Consider the following 16,234-nt stretch of genomic DNA (forward strand, 5'->3'; position numbering starts at 1 on the left):
GCCCGGTTTCGTAACTCAGAGATGAAAAACGTATTCAACATCGCGATGTAACGATCGGCTGTTACAGTTACGGCAGCGTCGGTCCAATAACACCGACCTTTCCTATTGCACACCAGACAGTTACCTTTGGGCTATGAAGTGGTCTCTCGTGAAGCCGATGCGGGTTTCTTTCTGCCCGATACCGGCAATTCTGTTTGTTGACGAAGCCATTCAGATGAAAATGGGCTTCGTCACTCATTAACGATAACAAATTTTCATTTTCTTCAAAAACGGTAAGCATTTGTCGACAAAATTGTAATCGCCGCGTGAAATCTTGCTCGTTTAACTGCTGCACGACGGATATCTTGTAAGGATGGAAATGCAGGTCTGTATGCAGAATTCGTCTTACCGTACTTGTGCTCATTTGAAGCGCTACTGAATGACTCTGAATAGAGCGGCGTGTGCTTCTGACAATGGCTTCCCTTACTCGTTCGATGTTCTCCGGAGTGCTAGCAGTTCGTCGGGGACCCGGCGGTTTTTTCTTCAATATTGAACCGCTTGTTCGAAGGTTGTTTACCCTTCGCGATATTGTGTTAAGAGAAGGGACACTTGCATTACGATGGATATTAAACTGACGGCGGAAATGTCGCTGAACAGCAGTTACGGATTCGCCATTTCGCACAAAACCGTCATACGCGTACAGGCGTTGGTCTAGCGTCTACGGCTCCATCTCAACGACTAAAATGTAAATGCTATGAACAAAGGAAACGTCAGACACCAGCCACGTGCCCCTCCCACCACGAACGCCCGACTACAACTCACTTCAAAAACATGCGGTTCCCGTGAATGACCCTTTACTAAGTAAAGGAAGTACTGTGATCGCGAAAAATTTCGGTTTTCAGATGTCATCGGAAATATTCATTTTACCATCCCTGAATCCATTTTGACGAGTTTCGGCGTGACGTCTGTACGTATGTATTTCACATAACTCAAAAACGATTAGCCGTAGGTTTGAAATTAGGACTATTGTAACATCTAGTTGTGCAAATCTCCTTTTGATTGTAATCGACTGAACCAAAAGCGTCCAAAAAAGTCCAAAATCAAAAACAATTTGGATTTTGGACTTTTCTTAATTACAGAAATAAGCCCCTTATTGAGAGCTTTTCAATGATATATCATAAGTGGTACTTATTTTCATCGGTTCCAGATTTATAAATGATTTTAATAAATGATATAATTGGATCTTACAAGGGGAAGACACACATCAGTTCGAATTAGACTTCATCTCCTTTTTTAAATTTAAATATATTGTTTTATTAATAATTATTAACCTCTGATTGTAAAAAAAAATGTTTACGATAAATAATAATTCAATAATAACCACAAAAATAAAAAGATATGAGAAGTTTTTAATGAAATAAAATTTTACGTACTTTTCATTAAAAAAAAAAAAAAACAAAAAAAAAATGTATGTAATTTAATAGGTGTATAAGGAAGTCATGTGGCCTCCATATCAGATTTTTTTTTCTTTTTCATAGATTTTATTATATAAATTTTCTCACATTTAAATTTTCTACATGATTTGATAAAATTTACACATTTATTAATATTTTAATAAAGTTATTGTACTATTGTTAATTTTTATTATACTTGTCTTTTTGCTTCAATTAAATTCGATTGTTAAATATTTTTATTTGCTTTTTTTGTTATTGGCTGTATTTACATTAAATTCTCTACATGTTTTCTTATAAATATTCCCCATTTATTAGTCACTTAACAAAGTTCTTCTACTATAAACCTAAAAGAAAAACTTTTTTTCTACACAGAAGTTTGTGTTTTACGTTAGATATTTTTAAAACTCTTAGGTACACAACTTTTTTCGGATTGATTTGTTCGCTACAGTACGTTTATTTGAACGTTTTTTATTATTTTCACCAGCAGAAAATGTCCTGAAAGTTGCTGTGTTTCTTCGTTGGACATCCTTTATAACATCTTAACAATTTCAGTGTAACGTATTTTCACTGGTGGGATGGACTGAAATATGGGCGAATTTTTTCGATAATTCCATTGAAAATTAAAAAAAAAAATATTTTTGTATTAACTTTTTCCCTTATTTTAATAAATAGGATCAATTCCAAAATTATTTCCTTTTCCTCCTAAATCACTATATAAATACAAAGTTTAATTTACCTTTTAATTTCATTCATTAACGGAATACCTGTAGAATTACTGCGCAGTGTAGGTGAGGAAGCGATTGATAGATTGTACAAACTGGTTCCGTCAGTGTTCAGAGAGTGGTTATGATACCAAAAAAAGTAGGAGCAGATAAATGTGAATAATACAGAATAATTAGTTTAACTAGTCATGCATCAAAAATCTTAACTAGAATTCTGTACAGAAGAATTGAGTGGTGAGTGGAAGAAGTGTTATGAGAAAACCAATTTTGTTTCAGAAAAAGTATAAGAACAAGGGAAGCAATTTTAGGTTTTCACATTAATAGTAGAAGGAAGATTAAAGAAAAACAATCCAACATATTTGGTATTTGTAGACCTCTCTCTCTTTTTCCTGTTTAGCCTCCGGTAACTACCGTTTAGATAATTCTTCAGAGGATGAATAAGGATGATATGTATGAGTGTAAATGAAGTGTAGTCTTGTACATTCTCAGTTCGACCGTTCCTGAGATGTGTAGTTAATTGAAAACCAACCACCAAAGAATACCGGTATCCACGATCTAGTATTCAAATCCGTGTAAAAATAACTGGCTTTACTAGGACTTGAATGCTGGAACTCTCGCCTTCCAAATCAGCTGATTTGCAAAGACGCGTTAACCACTAGACCAACCCGATGGGTGTGGTATTTATAGACCTAGAAAAGGCATTCGATAACGTAGACTAGAATAAAATGTTCAGCATTTAAAAAAAATTAGGGTCAAATATAGAGATAGAAGAACAATTGCTAACATTTACAGGAACCAAACAGCAACAGTAACAATTGAAGAACATAAGAAAGAAGCCGTAATAAGAAAGGGAGTCTGACAGGGATGTTCTCTATCCCAGTTACTTTTTAATCTTTACATGGAACTAGCAGTTAATGATGTTAAAGAACAACTTAGATTCGGAGTAACAGTACAATGTGAAAAGATAAAGATGCTACGATTTGCTGATGATATAGTAATTCTAGCTGATAGTAAAAAAGATTTAGAAGGAACAATGAACGGCATGGATGAAGAACTACCGCATGAAAATAAACAAGAACAAAACGAAAGTAATGAAATGTAATAGAAATAACAAAGATCGACCATTGAATATAAAAATAGGAAAAAAAATATTACGGAGGTAGAAGAATTTTGTTATTTGGAAAGTAGGATTAGAAAAGATTAGAATCTTTTGAAATCCGGTGCTATAGGAGAATGTTAAAAATCAGATGGGTGGATAAAGTGACAAATTAAGAGGTATTGCGGCAAATAAATGAAGAAAGAAGCATTTGGAAAAATATAGTTAAAAGAAAAGACAGACTTATAGGCCACATATTAAGGCATCCTGGAATAGTCGCTTTAATATTGGAAGGACAGGTAAAAGGAAAAAATTGTGTGGATAGACCAAGTTTGGAATAAGTAAAACAAATTGTTAGGGATGTAGGATGTAGGGGGTATACCGAAATGAAAAGACCAGCACTTGATAAGGAATATTGTCACTGAAGACAAAAAAAAATATGTATTAACATCCGGAAAATTTCTATTCGATTTTTTTTGAGTTGCTTAGGTGTCAAAACGGTCAAGATCCGGTAAAAACGGCATATGCTCATATTGGACCGATTATAATACTTTTCCTACTAGAAATATAGTTCTGCTATAATAATAGATGGGAAAATAAAATCAAGGAAGACTAAAAAATATTTTGAAAAAGGATAGAGAAATTGTAAGAAAACTATTACGCCGGAAGTGTGAAAATAAGAAATATACTTTAAGATCAATTTACAGAAAATTTGATCGAAAGAAAACTGAGAATGTTTTAAGGTTATTTATAAATAATGAATGAAGGAAGATTGTCAAGAACGATTTTTAAGTTCTTTAAAATCTCAAAAAAAAGGTTTTAAAGGAGAGGAAAGGATCTTTAAAAGATCAGAATAACAGAATAAAAACTTTTAGTCAAGGAAATTTTCAAGAAAAAAATATACGAATTTAAAATGAAACAAGATGGAAAAGGAAATAACAAGAAGAAAATTACAGAACAAAGAAAAAAAAATATGACTGAGAGATTATATCTTCAAAAGAAAATCTGTTCACTTCGTCCAAAAATAACCAAAATTCGACAAATAGAAACTGTTTTTTTTTAAATTTATTTTTAAATTTGATTCAGATTTACGTTAATATGTAAAATAAATTGTTTAGGATGTAGGGGGTTTACGAAATGGAACGACTAGGATTAAAAAGCGAATTTTGGAGAGCTGCATCAAACCAGTCAAATGACTGAAGACAAAAAAAATTTCATTCATTAAACTTTTATACATCGCAGCTGTGTTATTTGTAGCAGTTCGGTTTTAAATTGTTTCTTCTGTGTATTTTAAATTTGGATGTAGGTACGGGCATGTGTATTTGTGTTATGGCATATTTGTAATGCTGTAGAACTATGTATGAGTCATTATGAATGTTTTCCAAGTAATTAATTTTTTTTTTTTGTTTTTAATTTTGGCAAAAGATTTTTTTTTTTCAATTGATTTTCATTTTCGTACATATTTAACCGCTCTAATAATTATATATTTAACGATTTTACATTATTAAAAAAATAAATAAATCGTGTGTAATGGTATGTTAATGGAAATTTTTATTTGCTACTATAGTGTTTTTGATTATACATGAATATTTTCTTTTGATCTCATTGTAGGAAAATAAAATAAAATAATATATATATATATATATATATATATATATATATATACTAGCGTACCCCGTCGCGACTTCGTCCACAATATAGATGTAGCTTCACTCGTAATGCTTTTTTAATAGCAAACTTATTTCTTTATAAATAAAAAATATTTAATCGACAATATTACATTTAGATTTTCATTAAATACTGATAAAACGGTAAATACAATTTTTTATGAAATATACTAAATAAATATACGATAAACAATGAATTGTTGTCCAAAACTTGAAGAAAGGAAAACAAAAAAAAGGAAGATAAGAAAATTGAACGATATTTGTTAGACCGATCCATTTTATGAATGAATTGAAATAGTTCAATATAAAAGTCCAATTTCGTGGCGAATTTTCCGAACCTTTTTACATAAAATCCGGACTGAGACAAGGCGACGGACTTTAGCCTTTATTATTTAATTGTGCACTAGAATTTCTGATGCGCGAACGGTTTAAAATTAATCCAAAAAATATTCAAATAGGATACAAAAGAGATAACTTAAATTGCCTAGGATTTGCCGACCACTTAGCTTTATTAGCTAATAGTATCGCAGAAGCCAGAATACAAATAACAAGTATAAAAGAACTTGCGAATAAAATTGGACTTAAAATTTCTTACGAAAATACTAAAATGATGGCTATAGATCATTTAGTTATTAATTCTGTGAATATTAATGGAAACAAAGTAGAACTTGTAGAAAAATTTTAATATCTTGGAGAGATCATAACTTGTAATCTTAACGAAAAACAAAATCGGACCAAAAGACTTAATAAATTATTTAAAGCGCTACAAGTAACAAAAAATACTTACAACAAAAAATCGCTCTCGATTAACACTAAAATTAGACGTTACAAAACTGTGGTTAAACCGGTAATTACTTACGCGAGCGAGACTTTATTTAAATTAAATCAGAAAAATAGGACTGAACCTTTGCTTAAAGTTGAACGCAGGATTCTTTGAACCTGAATAAACAAAAAATATAAACGTGAAAATCAGTACAGATTATCGCCTAATAAATTTTTGTACGAAAACTTGGAATCCTTAATCGATACTATGAAAAAGAAGCGAATTTCTTTCTGTGCGCACTTGTTAATATTACCGCAGGATAGGATTACTAAGAGAATAATCGATCGATTTTGGTCTTTAAAAAATCCGCTGTTAAAGAAGACAGGCAAGAATTAAATTTGACTTACGAAGATTTACTTAATAAATCCGAAAAATTAAAATTTGTTATTAAAGATCCGAATACCGACTTTAAAGTAAAAACATTTAATTATACAAAAAGGGTTTATTCAGAAGAGGATCGTAAAGCAAGATCATTAAGAATGACTAAATATTGGGAGAAAGTAAAAACTAAGAACTTAAGGCCAAAAGATCGGCAAAAAAGACTTGAATTATTCTTACTAAAGTGGTCCTTTGCAGCCTTAAAAGTAAAAAAAAAAAAAAGTCCAATAAAGATAAACAAAAAATGTATTACAATCTCAAATCTAGCATCCTCATCGCGGCATCGCCCGTGCTCTATGGTTACTTGAGCTTCCCGTCACGATCAGAGGGTCATGGTTCGCTTCGCTCTCCCTTCCCGTTTTCTCCCGTTTCCCTTTCCTTCTCCCGTTTATCTTTCTTTCTTTTTCCTGTTTAACCTCCGGTAATTACAGTTCAGATAATTCTTCAGAGGATGATATGTATGAGTGTAAATGAAGTATAGTCTTGTACAGTCTCAGTTCGACCATTCCTGAGATGTGTGGTTAATTGAAACCCAACCACCAAAGAACAACGGTATCCAAGATCTAGTATTCAAATCCTTATAAAAATAACTGACTTTACTAGGACTTGAACGCTGGAACTTTCGACTTCCAAATCAGCTGATTTGGGAAGACGCCTTTACCACTAGACCAACCCGGTGGGTTTTATCATTCCCTTACTTTCCTTTCCCCTTCCCATTCCCCATTTCTTTTAAGTTTTTCGACTTTTCCCTATTTCCTTTTTCCGATTTCCCCCCCTCCTTCTTCCCCGGTTTTCGATGAATTTCAATATTGGTTCATTTGCCGCTAAGCAGAAATCACAGTAAAATTCTTTGTTATAATTAATTTAACAACGAAGCCTTTTCCGGACGCATGTTTTTTTTTTCTTTTTAGTCACTTTAGTCAGAATAATTCAAGTCTTTTTTTGCCGATCTTTTGGCCTTTAAGTTCTTAGATTTTACTTTCTCCCAATATTTAGTCATTCTTAATGATCTTGCTTTACGATCCTCTTCTGAATAAACCCTTTTTGTATAATTAAAAGTTCTTACTTTTAAGTCGGTATTCGGATCTTTAACAACAAATTTTAATTTTTGGATTTAAAAGTAAATCTTTGTAAGTCAAATTTAATTCTTGCCTGTCTTCTTTAATTTCTTTGATCCATAATGGCATATTTTTAAAAGACCAAAATCGATCGATATTTCTCTTAGTAATCCTATCCTGCGGTAATCTTAACAAGTGTGCGCAGAAAGAAATTCGCTTCTTTTTCATAGTATCGATTAAGGATTCAAGTTTTAGTACAGAAATTTATTAGGCCATAATTTGTACTGATTTTCGTGTTTATATTTTTTGTTTATGCAGGTTCTAAGAATCCTGGGCTCAACTTTAAGCAAAGGTTCGGTCCTATTTTTCTGATTTAATATAAATAAAATTTCGCTCGCGTAAGTAATTACCGGTTTAACCACGGTTTTGTAACGTCTAATTTTAGTGTTAATCGAAAGCGATTTTTTGTTGTAAGTATTTTTGGTTACTTGTAGCGCTTTAAATAATTTATAAAGTCTTTCGACCGATTTTGTTTTTCGTTAAGATTACAAGTAATGATCTCTCCAAGATATTAAAATTTTTCTACAAGTTCTACTTTGTTTCCATTAATATTCACAGAATTAATTACTAAAGGATGTATAGCCATCATTTTAGTCTTTTCGTAAGAAATTTTAAGTTCAATTTTATTCGCAAGTTCTTCTATACTTGTTATTTATATTCTGGCTTCTGCGATACTACTAGCTAATAAAGCTATAAGACGTCGGCAAATCCTAGGCGATTTAAATTTAAGTTATCTCTTTTGTATCCTATGTGAATATTTTTGGATTAATTTTAAAACAATTGGCGCATCAGAAATTCTAGTGCAAAATTAAATAATAAAAGCAAAAGTCTTGTCTCAGTCCGGATTTTATGTAAAAATGTTGGGAAAATTCGCCCCGAAACTTCACTTCAGATTTTGTATTTGTCAATATGTTAAACCGATCATATTTACCGATTTAGGATCCGATCCGAGATTTCTCAGAATTTTTAACATCGAATGTATGCAATCGTACGCTTTTTTGAAATCAATAAAAGACGCATGTTTATTATGAACTTTTTCCATTATTTTAAACATAGAAATACAGCTGTAAAATTTAACGGCATTCTTCTCGAGCACTCACTTACTCATTCTGTCGCTCTCGGCGCGCACACGATGTATTAATATAATTTATTTGACAGATGTAATGAATTACTTCATTTCCATGCTTTACCTACGGTTTTAACTAATTTTTTTTTTGCTTCCGACATCTTCAATTATTTGCTTTACAAATTCTATTTTTTAATTCTATTTTAATTTAATTATTTATTTATTTTAAATATAATTTAATATTATTTTATTTAATTTTAATTAAATTTATTTAATTCCCTTCCTATTCCCCCTTTTACCTTTTTAGATTTTTCCCTTTCTCCCTTTTTCCCCGCGCGTCCAATAGTTTTTTAGTGTATAGCGGACACATATATCAGAAACATTGCAATGGAATCGTAAAATATTTAGTATTGCGTATGTTGCTTTTACGTCCAACAGATAGCGCTGTTAACAGGAAATTTAGTTTTTTTATCGATTTGAACCCCTTAAAATCAAAATTTCGCAAAATCCTTTCTTAGTACACGCCTACTTATAGATACGAAGGTACCCTGAAAATTTCAAGTCTCTACCTATAATAGTTTTGGTTGTACGTTGATTATGAGTCAGTGAATCAGTCAGGACATTTTCTTTTATATAAGAGAAGTTATATATATATATATATATATATATATATATATATATTGAAGCATGCGTATTGTTGTATCTTTTATTTTCTTTGTCATTTGCAGAGGTCTAAAGTTAGTTCAGTAATTCCTGTTGGCCATGTTAAACGTTTCTACATTTATATTACGGTAATTATAAAAAGTTTTTTTAACTTTTCCCCACTCTTTATATATAGTTGTGTGGTGGGGGTAATAGTAGCAGAATGAACAACTCTTTTGTTTATTCCTGTTTCTTACGCTTTCCTAATTTTTTATTACCATACTTTTTTTCATTTAATTACGTTTGTCTTAGCGCCTACACGTTTATATATATATATATATATGTATGTGTTACAAAAAAAAACAAAAAAAAAAGGAAAACAACACTCTCTCTTGTTATTATTTAACCTTCTTCAATTTATTTATTTATATATATATATTTTTATTTTTATTTTTTAACAGTTGTTCATATATTGGTGTTTGTATATAAACCAGTACAGTCAGTTTCTCTTAGGTTAAGAATTTTTTATGTTGGTACTGGGTAACTGTACGTGCTGTAGCAAAAATAGTCGCTGTTTGTGTTCACCAGAGTGGAGTTTATTTTCAACTTGCTTTTATTAAGGCATGTTGCGTAGCTGTACTGTTTTTTTAACTACTTCTCTTAACCCAGCAACTGGCTTACTAGTGGTATGCTAGTTAATTTTATTTTATTAAAAATTCTACGTTTTTTTTAATCATTTTTTTCTTCACGTAAATCTGATTCAAATTTCCAAATAAATTATTTTTTTTTGGATGAAGTGAACAGTTTTTCTTTTTCTTTTGATGTCATCTCTCAGTTATCATTTTTTTTTCTTTGTTCTGTAATTTTCTTCTTCTTGTTTCCTTTTTCCGTCTTTGCCATTTTAAATTCTTCTTTTTTATCGTAATTTTAATTTTTTTTCTTAACGTAAATCTGAATCAAATTTGAAAATAAATTTAAAAAAAACTCAGTTTCTTTTTTGTCAAATTTTGGTAATTTCTGGACGAAGTGAACAGATTTTCTTTTGAAGATGTTATCTCTGTCATATTTAAAATTTTTTTTTTTTGTTCTGTAATTTTCTTCTTGGTATTTCCTTTTCCATCTTGTTTTATTTTAAATTCGTATATTTTTTTCTTGAAAATTTCCTTGACTAAAAGTTTTTATTCTGTTATTCTGATCTTTTAAAGATCCTTTCCTATCCTTTAAAACCTTTTTTTTGTTGAGATTTTAAAGAACTTAAAAATCGTTCTTGACAATCTTCCTTCATTCATTATTTATAAATCACCTTAAAACATTCTCAGTTTTCTTTCGCCTATGTTATCAAATTTTTCTTTCTTTCACACTTCCGGCGTAATAGTTTTCTTACAATTTCTCTATCCTTTTTCAAAATATTCTTTAGTCTTCCTTGATCTATTATTATAGCAGAACTATATTTCTAGAAGGAAAACTATTATAATCGGTGCAATTTGAGCATATGCCGTTTTCACCGGATCTTGACCGTTTTGACACCTAAGCAACCCAACAAAATCGAATAGAAATTTTCCGAATGTTAATACATATTTTTTTTTTGTCTTCAGTCATTTGTCTGGTTTTATGCAGCTCTCCAAGATTCCTTATCTAGTGCTGGTCGTTTCATTTCGGTATACCCCCCTACATCCTACATCCCTAACAATTTGTTTTACATATTCCAAACGTGGCCTATCTACACAATTTTTTCCTTTTACCTGTCCTTCCAGTATTAATGCGACTATTCCAGGATGCCTTAATATGTGGCCTATAAGTCTGTCTCTTCGTTTAGCTATATTTTTCCAAATGCTTCTTGCATCATCTATTTACCGCAACACCTCTTCATTTGTCACTTTATCCACCCGTCTGATTTTTAACATTCTCCTATAGCACCGCATTTCAAAAGCTTATAATCTTTTCTTCTCAGATACTCCGATCGTCCAAGTTTCACTTCCATATAAAGCTACGCTCCAAACATATACTTTCAAAAATATTTTCCTGACGTTTAAATAAATTTTTGATGTAAACAAATTATATTTCTTACTGAAGGCTCGTTTCGCCTGTACTATTCGGCATTTTATATCGCTCCTGCTTCGTCCATCTTTAGTAATTCTACTTCCCAAATAACAAAATTTTTCTACCTCCATAATCTTTTCTCCTCCTATTTTCACATTCAGTGGTCCATCTTTGTTATTTCTACTACATTTCATTACTTTTGTTTTCTTCTTGTTTATTTTCATGCGATAGTTCTTGCGTAGGATTTCATCTATGTCATTCATTGTTTCTTCTAAATCTTATTTTTACTCTGCTAGAAATACTATTTCATCAGCAAATTGTATTATCTTTATCTTTTCACCTAGTACTGTTACTCCGAATCTAAATTGTTCTTAACATCATTAACTGCTAGTTTCATGTAAATATTAAAAAGTAACGGGGATAGGGAACATCCTTGTGGACTCCCTTTCTTATTACGGCTTTTTTCTTATGTTCTTCAATTATTACTGTTGCTGTTTGGTTCCTGTAAATGTTAGCAATTGTTCTTCTATCTCTGTGTTTGAACCCTAATTTTTTTTAAAATGCTGAACATTTTATTCCATTGTAGGTCTATAAATGCCAAGTATGTTGGTTTGTTTTTCTTTAATCTTCCTTCTAATATTAATCTGAGTCCTTAAATTGCTTCCCTTGTCCCTATACTTTTCTTGAAACCAAATTGGTCTTCTCCTACCACTTCTTCGACTCTCCTCTCAATTCTTCTGTATAGAATTCTAGTTAACATTTTTGATGCATGACTAGTTAAACTAATTGTTCTGGTTAATACATATATATTCAGTGTTTGCCGATAAATCACCTTATATCTCCTGGAACTCTCGACTTCCAAAGTGACGGGGTACGGTAGTCGAATATATAGAACTTTCTAGATAAAAGATATTGAGCTACCACTTTGCTACGGAAGCCACTTTATTATTATTTTAATACGTTTGTAGATCGGTTATATAACCTATTTTCAATTTTTAGGCAGACCGAGGCGTCGATGGGCGATCGACGTCTCGGTCTGCCTACATCTCTTTTTCCATCCGGCTTGTAATACGCAATTGCAACCTATGTTGAGACATTCGTAACAGGTGACACGTCCGTCTTTCTCGATAACGTCTGATCATTTCGTTGATCGGTTGTGTCTTATTTGCTTCGCGAATGACGTCATTCCTAATATAATCCTTTCTCGTATAACCCTTCACGTTCCGCTGGAACTTCACCTCTGCCGCTTGTATATAGAAATCATCCGATTTGCTGTTAAGTCCACAATTTACGTAGTACCATTTGTAAGTAAAGGATTGGCCATTGTTTTATATCCTTAATTAGGTATCCTAATTAATTTAATTTAGGTATCCTTTCTGGCCTGATCTTTCAAAATATCGATCCACAATCCGCCCTAAGTTTAGCCAATTTTATTAAATACTAGCAGACCCGGCAATGCTTCGCTATTGCTAGATTTGTATATATATATATATATATATATATATATATAGATTAAATGAACGCAATTGAAAGTTTGATAAAACATTAACAAAGTGAACATTACGGAACTTCACAAAATTTAACCTTTCGTTTTCCCCATTTTCCTTTCTCGAAAACCGGGGAATAAGGGAGAAGGGAAAAATCTAAAAAGGTAAAAGGAAAGAAGGGGAAAATAGGTAAAATAAAAAGGGAAAAAAGAAAAGGGGAAAGGGAAATTGTGATGAGGAAGAGGAAAGAGAAACGGGTGAAGGGGAGGGAAACGGGAGAAAACGGGAAGATTCATTTGTCCATATTCGCTTTCCCTTTTCCCCATTTTCCTTATTCCCTTTCCCCTTTTCCCTATTTCCCCTTTTCGATTTTTTCCTCTCTTCCTTTTTCCTTGCGCTTAAATCGGTCCAGTAGTTTTTTAGTTTATAGCGGACACACATACTACGAACATTGCCTTATATATATAGAAGAAGGAGAACGTCTCTTTGTATATTTGTTTGTTAGTTTCGTAAATATCTCGACATCGGCGTCACGTCGCGAATATGGTTTTTGTAAAAAATTTTCTTTTCATGTAATTATTGTATATTCTGAATATGAACCAAGTTCGGTCCTTAAAGACAATTTTTCTAAATATCTCAACCCCAGCACCACCTAGAGAGTCCATTTTTTTGTATTCTTTACATATAATTAACGCATATTCTGAATATGAACCAAATCGGACCAATTTTTTTTAAATAACTCGATCCTAGCGCCACCTAGCGGGTCCAAACTAATTCAGAAATTTTCGCGAGCGTACGCACAACTAACCAAAGTTTCATCGCAATCAGATGAACGGTGTACATTCATTTTTATATATATATATGAATAGAAAAAATATTATTGGTAATGCCTAACGGGGATTCGAATCCGGGACTTTCGAATGAAAGGCCAAAACGTTACCACTCCGTCACGGAGTTAGGAGAACGGCTTTTCCAGTTAATATTTGATGAAGAAAAAAACGTTTATTTCTTAAAGTAATAAATAATCTTTACGAAATTTTATTTTGTAATAAAATTTAAATTTTGAATTCATTATTATAATATTTTTAACTCAATTAGCTTTTAAAATGTGCTAAATTTAGTTTAAATGTAAAGATTTTTCATTTAGTTATACCAAGAATAGTTAAAAAATTCAGATTTAATAGAATTCAAAAAATACGTTTACAAGTTAGAAATATTTTAAAACAATGATTTTCTAAAAAAAAAAAAAAAAAATGTTTAAGTATCGATCGTTTCTTTCTATTTTAAAGTAGATCACTTTGTGTTTTTCTAGGTTGTCAATATTTTGTTTATTTCTTTGCTTTTGAATGTTGTATGTGTTTTTTTTTGTTCTACATAATGCGAGTGTGTGTGTCAGTGTAAAGTATGTATCTGTTACGCTGAGAGGCATATTTACAGATGTGATGTGTATGTATATATATCACTCATGTTATGAATGCGTAGTTCGTTAAAGCTTGTTTATCATACAGTGTTGCCAACTGTTAATAGTAAATTAATTTTTTTACGTATATATATTTTTAAATAAATTAATTAATGTACGATATTATTTTATTTGTGATTTGGTAATACTGTATTGTATATATGATTACAAATTGCGGTGGCAATTTTAGTCGTGTAATTGCATCGCGTAAGTTACAGTGTTTTATTGTGAACGTTCATAATTTCTTTTTGTGTATTATTTTTAATAGTGTACGTGAGTGATTTTTATCACATGTTAAATTTATTATTCTTATCTTATGTGTTAGTTATTAATAAATTGTGTTATGCTTATAGTTTTTTCTATTTTTTTTTTTAGAATTTATTCTGAATTACAAGAAATTCTACAATTTGATTTTTTGGTAAGTGATTTTTTTTTTAATTTTGTAATTTAAATTTTATAGATTATTTAATTAAAATAAAATAAATACAACTATAGATTATTGACTTTTTGTTTAATTATTAATTCACTAAATTAGTTAGAATGTGTAGGAATTTGAATTGAACATTTTTTTCTAATGTTTTCTGACTGGAATTCGAAATTGGGATGAAATTTTGAGGTACTAAAATTTTGAGGTAATTTTATTAAAACTTCTGATGAGTTCTAACAAATATTTTGGGTATTTTATAAGATCATCAGAGAGATAAATTTTCTACAAATATTAAAAAAAAAGAAAAGAAGTTAACGAAATTTCTTGTATATTTTTTGTTCGAAATAATGTAATTTGTTATGATTTTTTGTAGTTTTTTTAATCCTCTGTCACCATGAATTGTTTATTGTATATTCGTATTTCTCAAATAAACTTTATTACACAGCATAAAAAAAAGGTTTGTGAGATTAATTTTCTTTCTTTATTATAATTATTACTTATATCTTCCACGTAAATTGTTAATTTTACAGGAAAATTGTAATTAAATATATATTTTATTACGAACATCTTGTGAAGAATCTAATTTTATATTTTTAGAAGGAAAAAAAAATTTTAATTTTTTGAGTTTCGAACTCTGTTCAGAAAGAGTAAGCCTAATCGAGAGCGTCGCTCTAACCACTATACTGAACCGTGACAAAAGTTATTCGTCTTAATAGATCTTATATAAATGTATTAATAATTATGTAACTTACTATTGAAACCAATTAAAAAAAAACTTTTATTTTTACAAATTTATTTTCTGTGAATTATAACAATTCGTTTTTATTTAAATCTTAGTAATGTTCATTACGTGGACCTATTTTCTTGTTTTTTCCAAGCCGTTGTAGCTTTTTTATTTATTTATTTTTTATTACAGTGTAAAAATTATTCTGTCAACATTGTTGATTATTATTATTATACCGTTATGTAAATCCGTTCGAAATAATTTACATGCGAAAATTCTTGAAATTTGATTCAAACAATTTTAACATAAAAAATTATGTTTGTTGCTTAATTTCAGAAAGTTTTACGTCATGGTCGATTGGTTGGTCAGTAGTGTTGTTACATAAATCAATGCATTTTGTGTGTTTTTTTAATCTTTATTCAGATTTCTTTGAGCTCTTTTTTCACCTTCTAGTAAAGATTTCTTAAGCCAATCCAGATTTTCAGTATCTAATAATAATATAATATGGTAATAATTTATTTATTACCATATTACATATTTATTTATTGTTTAATAATATGAGTATGTAAGTTTTTCTAGGATTTTTTTTATTTAAAAATGTTTAAACCACGCTAAGTGTAATATGTTAATTATTTTTTTTATAAAAACATTAAAGAACAATTTACATCCGGAGTAACAGTACAAGGTGAAAAGATAAAGATGCTACCATTTGCTGATTATATAGTAATTCTAGCCGAGAGTAAAAAGGATTTAGAAGGAACAATGAACGGCATGGATGAAGTCCTACGCAAGAACTACCGCATGAAAATAAACAAAGCACAAAAACGAATGTAATGAAATTTAGTAGAAATAATGTAGATGAACCACTGAATAAAAAATAGGAAGTAGAAACATTTTGTTATTTGGAAAGTAGAATTACTAAAGATGGACAAAGTAGAAGCGATGTAAAATGCCGAAGAGCACAGGCAAAACGAGCCTTTATTCAGAAATATAATTGGTTTACATCAAAAATTAATTTAAACGTCAGGAAAAAATTTTTGAAAGTGTATGTTTGGAGCGTCGCTTTATATGGAAGTGAAACTTGGACGATCGGAGTATCTGAGAAGAAAAGATTAGAAGCTTTTGAAATGCGGTGTTATAGAAAAATGTTAA

General features: G+C 30.5%; 1 protein-coding gene across 1 annotated transcript in view; it reads left to right on the top strand.

Moving 5' to 3' along the window:
- The window catches only part of Ip6k (Inositol hexakisphosphate kinase), a 251,687-nt gene that overhangs the window by 97,058 nt on the left and 138,395 nt on the right, over nt 1-16,234 (top strand). Inside the window, exon 3 of the mRNA XM_075381466.1 lies at nt 14,307-14,349. The gene's annotated coding sequence lies outside the window, so the exon portion shown is untranslated. The remainder of the gene's footprint in view (nt 1-14,306; nt 14,350-16,234) is intronic.

This window comes from Lycorma delicatula, chromosome 13 (genome assembly GCF_047948215.1).
Source record: "Lycorma delicatula isolate Av1 chromosome 13, ASM4794821v1, whole genome shotgun sequence".
Taxonomy (NCBI): Eukaryota; Metazoa; Arthropoda; class Insecta; order Hemiptera; family Fulgoridae; genus Lycorma; species Lycorma delicatula.